Source organism: Microcaecilia unicolor, chromosome 2 (assembly GCF_901765095.1).
Source record: "Microcaecilia unicolor chromosome 2, aMicUni1.1, whole genome shotgun sequence".
Lineage (NCBI taxonomy): Eukaryota > Metazoa > Chordata > Amphibia > Gymnophiona > Siphonopidae > Microcaecilia > Microcaecilia unicolor.
In genome coordinates this window covers 427,626,870-427,634,826 of record NC_044032.1, presented here as the reverse complement: position 1 = coordinate 427,634,826, position 7,957 = coordinate 427,626,870, and positions in this window count along the sequence as shown.

The following is a 7,957-nucleotide window of genomic DNA, read 5'->3' as shown; positions in this document are numbered from 1 at the left end:
TGCGGTGGGCCCAGGTCTCTTTTCGTTATTGGGCATACAATTGCCGATGAGCCCGGCCCTACTGTATAATATTAATATTTCCAAACTGCTCAGGGATACTAAAGAGCAACTGACACTGTGGTCCACTCTTCATTTTATTTATTTATTTATGACATTATGACATTTATTCCCACCCAAGGGCAGGCTCAATACACCTTTACCACATGATAATCTTTCCTCAGTGGTTGTATGTTTTGCAGTCGTTACCAATCCGTTTATTGCGTAGAGATTTGATATTGCTCCAAAGGATAGTAGTAAAGTTCTGCTGGGCAGGTAGGAAACCCAAACTGAAGTGTCAACATATGGTAGGCGCTCAGAGTCAGGGGGGTTTGGGGCTGCCCGATATGCATATTATAACCAGGCTTGCCTGCTTCGACATTTGCGGGATTGGCTCCTGGGCACTACAGCTTATAAGGACTTGGTCTTGGAACGGGCCTATTTTCATCCCTGGCATCTGAACTATCTACTTTATGCTCCCTTGAAGCGCTTGCCTGGGAGGGTTCGTGGGAGCGTTCTGCTCAGACCTCTTTAGTCCTTATGGAGAGATTTGCTTCCATTGTGGAGGGAGAATCTGTCTAGCAGGGTAATGCGGATTTCACGCCGGGCAAAAAAACCCCAGGTTTTTCGGTATTTAGGGGAGCGGGGTGTGATGCTGCTGGAAAGTTTAATTAAGGCTGATGGATCTGTTCTATCAGCCCAAGATTTTTTAAGGCAATGTGTGCAGGGTCCAGTGGCTGTTTTTGCCTATATTCAGTTATCTCATTATCTGGGCACCCTCCCAAAGGATAGCTTGTCTTTGGGTTTTGGCCAGCAAATGCGGGAATTTTTAGAAGGGGATGCCATATGTCAAATCTCAGTATCGTGGTTCTATAGGGAGCTTGGGAAGCGAAGGCCAGCTAGAAACGTGCAGGAAGTCTCAGCCCGTTGGAGGCAGATGTCGGTAGACCAGTCTCTATGCGTCTCCTTTTGACAACACTTGGGGGTTGTCCCCGGGTAGTACATAGTGCAGAACTTCAGCAATGCCATTTTCAGATGGTGCATAGAGCTTACTTCTGTCAGAGACAGGCATATCATGTGGGGGCGGTAGATACTGACAGGTGTCAAAAGTGTGTATTGGCAAATGCCTCTTTTTTCCATGGTATGTGGCAGTGTAGACATATTAAAGCATTCTGTTAAGCTCTCTCCAAATTTTTTAAATCGGTGTTGGGACGCCAAGTGGTCCTTACCAGTGGTGTAGCTAGGTGGTGTTGGATTATTTGTAGTAAATAATTAGCAGATTTTAGTACACACAGCTTCAGCTTTAGAAATGTTAATTTCTTTCTTCATCTCTCTCTCATTCACCCCTGAATAATTCACTGCTGAGTCACTTTAAAGTTGAAGTAACAAAACATCTGTTTACTCACAGTTTGTAGTTAGATTATAATCAGACAGGCTTATATATACATATTATTATACATTTGTATTATCAGCTCCTTCCATGTGCTTAGATGGTAATGGATGCTCACACCACCATAGATCCTCTCAGGTTAGGAGAGATCATGAGCTCCATGTGCTCCATGTGCTGCATCTGCTGTGTCTAAACCCCCACAGGAAGTTGCATAGCTGTGTGACCTCTCTAAGTAATTCACATCAGAGGTCACAGAGTAATCACAGAGAAATAATAGGTGACAGGCAATGCATGTAAAATACAATTACATTCCAACAAACCCCTTCTCATGCATAACTGTCATGCAATTATTTATTCATACAAAGTCCAAGCTTTATACGCAGATTCACAAAATGTTCTCTGGGTAACGGTTTGGTCATGATGTCAGCTGTCATCTCACTGGTGTGACAATAGTGTAGACTGATGACCCCTTCTTTCGCCAACTCTCGCACGTTGTGGTATTTCGTTGCGATGTGCTTGGTGCGTGACTGAACCTTGTCATTCTGTGACAGTCGGATGCAGCTCTGATTATCTTCCATTATCTGGATTGGTCTCTGCTCAGCTATTCCAAAATCCAGCAAAAGTTTTTCAATCCACATCAGTTCTCTGCATGCTTCTGATACGGCCACGTATTCAGCTTCTGTAGAAGACAAACTCACAATACTTTGTTTATGACTGGCCCATGAAATTTGTACATTTCCATACATAAACACATATCCACTTGTGGATTTATAATCAGAATGATCCCCTGCCCAATCTGAATCACAGTAACATATTAGTTTTGGATTACTATTGGCTGAAATCTTTAATTTACAATCAATGGTACCCTTTAAATACCTTACCATCCTTTTAACTGCAGTCCAATCTGATTTGGTAGGTGAGCTGACCCTTCTGCTCAAAATTCCTACTGCATTTGCTATATCAGCCCTGTATGTGGTAGCTAGATATAAAAGCTTACCTATGGCTGATCTATATTGGATGTTATCTGGTAAAGGTTCTCTTACTGTTTCATCCTTCAGAAAATCAGTGATCATGGGAGTGCTTACAACTTGGGCATCTTGCATACCTAAACTTTCAATAAGCTCATTTATTTTCTGCTTCTGGCTTAGAAGATAAGAACCATCATTTTGTTTCTCAATTTCTATACCAAGATAGTATGACACATTACCAAGTTCTTTTATCTCAACATTGTGGTTTAAACACTTTACAATGTCCTTGTACTCTTGCTCACTTTTGCTTGCAATGAGCAGATCATCAACAAAAGCTAAAATGTATGCATATTGTCCATTTGTGCACCTAGTGTACAAGCATTTATCTGCTTCACCTTGCTTAAATCCTAAATTTGTCAATATTTCATCCAATTTGTCATTCCAACATTTTGCACTTTGCTTTAATCCACAAAGACCTTTGTTTAATTTACACACTAGCTGTCTTTGTTTTGTATTTATGAAACCTGTTGGTTGTTCCATGTACAAGTCTTCAGTTATATCTCCATGAAGGAACGCTGTTTTCACATCAATGTGGTTTACTTGCATGCCTTTTGAGACTGCAATGCTCAGAAGTGTTCTAATTGTCGTGTGTTTCACTACAGGTGCAAACACTTCATCAAAATCTTCTCCATATTTTTGAAGATATCCCTTTGCCACTAATCTGGCTTTATACCTTTCCACTTTTCCTTGTGCATTCCTTTTTAACTTGAATACCCATTTGCATCCTATAGCTTTCTTGCCAGGAGGTAATTTTGTAAGAATCCAAGTATTATTTTTATCCAATGCATCAATTTCTTCTTGTGCAGCTTTACGCCATTCAGCAGCTTCTTCTGCTGGCATTTTCTCAATCTCATCCCATGTTAAGGGCTCTTGAGCTTCTGCTGACTTTGTTAGGTAAGACAGTCTTGGGGGTGGAACACCTTTGTTTTCCCTGGATGAGCGTCTGACAACAGGTTGGTCTGACCTTTCCGCATCCTCTAAATCTGAGAGTCCTTCTCCAATTGATTCCCCTTCTCCAACTGTACTGTCTTCTTCAATGATCCTTTCTGTGTCTGCTTCCTCTGCCTGTTCCTCGTTAGATACAGATGAGTTGCTTTCAGACATCTGCCTTGGTATGGCATTTATATACACTGGCATGTCTATTATGGTTCTAGTTTCATATTCTGGATGATAAGGCTCATCTGGGATAATCCAGCCTTTATCAACCCTTTTGTTTTCATCAAAATATGTAACATGTCTTATGCCAACAATGCCAGTTTTCAGATTCAAAATTCTATATCCCTTGTGTCCTGGAGCATAGCCAACTAAAATGCCCCTTTCTGTTGTGGAATCCAGCTTATGCCTTCTTTGCTTTGGTACATGAGCATATGCTGTACTTCCAAATGTTCTTATGTGTGACAGGTTTGGCTTCCTACCATGCCATGTCTCATGTGGTGTGCGCTCAGCGCCTTTAGTTGGCATTCTGTTTTGTAGGTACACTGCTGTGAGAATGGCTTCCCCCCATAGTCTTTTAGGGAGATTGATATCTGACAGCATACATCTGGTCATTTCCACAAGTGACCTAAATTTTCTCTCTGCAACAGAATTTTGCTCTGGTGTATAAGCTACTGTTGTGATATGCTGAATGCCTTCTTGTTCTAGAAATGTGCGCATGCTTTGTGAAGTGAACTCACCACCATTGTCGGTCTGAAGAACCTTTGGTTTTCTTTCAAATTTATTGCTCACCATGGTTACGTATTTCTTCAGCATGTCTGTGACTTGACTTTTCTCTTTCAGCAAATAGGCCACACAATATCTAGAGAAATCATCCAAGAATATTAGCACAAATCTGTTATTTCCCAATGATGGGATATTAAACGGTCCACATAAGTCACTGTGTATTAAGTCCAGTACTTTATTACTCCTATTTCCTGTGTATGCAGGAAATGAGGGTCTCACACCTTTTTGAGTAACACAGTCTATGCATTTCTCCATTTTACCAGCATTCTTCCTTACTTGCGCCATATGTGAGGCTTCACCTGAAATGCTCAGTTTATAAACATCATTATGCATAAAAGCTTCAGCATACACTTCATCATTTTTAGAGATTGTGCACTTACTGTTTTCAAAATGAATCACAAATCCCTTCTTATCTAATGTAGATACACTAAGCATATTACAAACTGCTTGGGGAATATACAAGACATCACTTACAGGAACTTCTTTAACTTCATTAGACACTTTGCATTTTAAGAATCCAATACCTTTTGCTTGGATCTTAGCAGTCCCTGCGTTTGCAGTTTTAAGAATACCTTCCTCTGGACACATTTCCTGAAAGAAATCCTTACAATTGGTTAAATGGCATGTGCTCCCCGAATCCAAAATCCAAGTACTTTCATTTGAATTATTATTTACCATAGTCAAAGATTTTTCTGCCATTAGAAAGCCCTTGTGTTTATCTTTGTCCTTCATACATTTCCTGGTTTGAAAATTCTTTAGTTCCATTGGCTTAGGTGAGCTAGAGGGAGTGTTTTGTGTTTCCTTACACCATTTAGATACATGTCCCTCCTTTCCACATGAGTAGCAAATCAGCTTGCCCTTGGGTGGAGTTTTCCCATAGCTCCGCCTTCCTCTGTTCTTTGCCAAGAAATTTGTTTCATTTCTCTCTGACTTGCTTTGAGAACACATCTCCTCAGAATCATTTATTATGCATTCCTGCCTTAGTTTTGATGTTGTCTGTTCAAAAGATTGCCCTTCAATGGCCTCATTTACAGACCTAAAAACATCAAACTTCTTTGATAGTGAGGTAAAAAGAAATGCTCTTTTCAATGCATCACACATGGGAATTCCAGAAAGTTCTAGCTTTTGAAATGAAGACATAAGATACATAATGTGATCATTACATTTACTTTTATCCCTTAATTTGGTTTCATTCAACTCTGCCAGCCAAATTGGTTGCTGCTTTGCATATGTAGTTGCATACATAGTTCTCAGTTTATATAAAATGTCCTTTGATGTATCTTTTCCCTCCACTAATATGGCTTGTTTCTCTGAGAGAGCTTCCAAAAGCATGCACTTCACATAATAGTTTGCATTGTCCCATTCAGCCATATTTTCAGCTGTTCTGTCTTGGTCTAAGCATATATTTAATCCTTTTGCTCGAAGGAGACATATGAATCTTAATTCCCACTTCTGATAATTAAACTCAGTTAATTTAGGCACCTTGAGAGAATAGAACAATGGTGAATTTCTTCCCTCAGCCATTTTCTTAGCCTTCTGTCTGCTGTGTGGGGGGGAGAGAGAGACAGACTGAATCTTTCCTTTAAAACTTAAGAGAAAAATGTGGCCTTTTTTTCTGCCTGGTAATATTTCTCTTCTTTTTCAATTCCTGAGCCCTGGGCCCATAACCCTTTTGTTGGATTATTTGTAGTAAATAATTAGCAGATTTTAGTACACACAGCTTCAGCTTTAGAAATGTTAATTTCTTTCTTCATCTCTCTCTCATTCACCCCTGAATAATTCACTGCTGAGTCACTTTAAAGTTGAAGTAACAAAACATCTGTTTACTCACAGTTTGTAGTTAGATTATAATCAGACAGGCTTATATATACATATTATTATACATTTGTATTATCAGCTCCTTCCATGTGCTTAGATGGTAATGGATGCTCACACCACCATAGATCCTCTCAGGTTAGGAGAGATCATGAGCTCCATGTGCTCCATGTGCTGCATCTGCTGTGTCTAAACCCCCACAGGAAGTTGCATAGCTGTGTGACCTCTCTAAGTAATTCACATCAGAGGTCACAGAGTAATCACAGAGAAATAATAGGTGACAGGCAATGCATGTAAAATACAATTACATTCCAACAGGTGGGGCACCAGGGGAGTGGCTGCTCCCCCAAACGGAGTTCTGCTGGCACCTATCGTGTTGCATAGAAAATGTGCACCGGCACAAGTCTGCTCTCATGCCGCTATCGCTCCCCCCCGCGCTATCAACTTGGCTCCGCTTCTGGTCCTTACCTTTGAAAGATCAATGTTCAGCTCCCCTAGTTTGTGGGGAGTTGGCACAATGGGGGAAAATTATTCTTAAGCAAATCATGTGTCCTGGGAAAGAAATGCACTCTCAACTATTGGGTATTGGATTGCCCACCCTCCTTCTGGTACTGGAGGAACAAGCTTCATGAATTCATGCTTTGGGAGTCTTGAGGAGCACATCAATCCCCTAAGAGGCAACAGAGGTTCCTTGTGGTGTGGGAGGCCTATCTGAGTAGGATCTCCCCAATGGCGTGCAGCCAGGTCTTAAATAGGTTTTCACTGGGGCCCTGAGGGCGGCTAAGGTGGATGGTGGTCAGGTGGTGCACACAGGGAGTGGGGGGTTGGGGTAGAAGAAGTGGGAGTTTAAGTACTTAAGGGTTAGGGGGGGGGGAATCTATAGGAAGGTGGCTCTGATCACACAACTGCATACCGCTATATTTGTCTTTCTCTTGGGTTTGATTATTAGGCATAAGGACAGAGGGAGACAATCCTAGAGATGTATCTGGTTTGGATTCTTAACATTCTAAGTAGTTAAACTTCGTGGGTATATCACATGGCGTTTTATGTTGCATTTTGAGATGAAAAAACAAAAGAGTTTGGGTGGGTGGGGGTTGGGAGTTGGGGGAGTTTACTTGGGAATTGATTGATGACAATTGTTATCTTGCCTTTTATTTATACTTGATGTGTTTTTGTTGCTGGATATTCCATAGTGAATTTTCATAATATTTGTCATCAATAAAAATTGTTGAAAGTTAAAAAAATCACATAATTCTCATCTACCACCCCTGATCTCCCACTACAGAATCAAATCAGGCCTACACAGTAAAAGCCTGCTGAAAAAGGTGAGTTTTAAATGAGGCAAGAAAGGACATATATGATGCTTCAAGCCAAAGGTACTATAATTATATATAATTCTATAATTCTGGTGAGTTAAAATAAAATGTACTAGATCTAGTGGATTCCCATCTAGCTTTAGAGGAATGTGGGAGAACTAACTTGTTGTCATTTACTGAATTTAAAGTACGAGAGGGTGTGTAGGGAATCACCACAGAAGCAAGATAAGCAGGGGAGGCACTGTGATGGACCTTATGGGTTAAAGTTAGAACTTTAAACTTAACCCTGAAATCAATGGATAATCAAATGAAGTTGTTAGAGAAGAGGTGAGGCACGATCAAAATGAGATGCTCGGCAAAGTATACAGGCTGCAGTGTTTCGTAAGGTTTGCAATCTTTTAAGATTATGTTTAGTAATCCCTACAGATACAATGTTGCAATAATCATATCTGGAATGAAGGAAAGCATAAAACAAAGAACAGAGAGCATCAAAATCTAATAAATTATGAATTGCCCTTAATTTACGTAGAAAAAAAAGAAACCTGTTTTAAGAACTTGAGATATTTGAGGACCAAAAGACAAGGCAGAATCCAGAATTGCTCTGAAATAACAGAAAGATGAAATAGGAACGATGTGCCTGTCAAACAAGAACG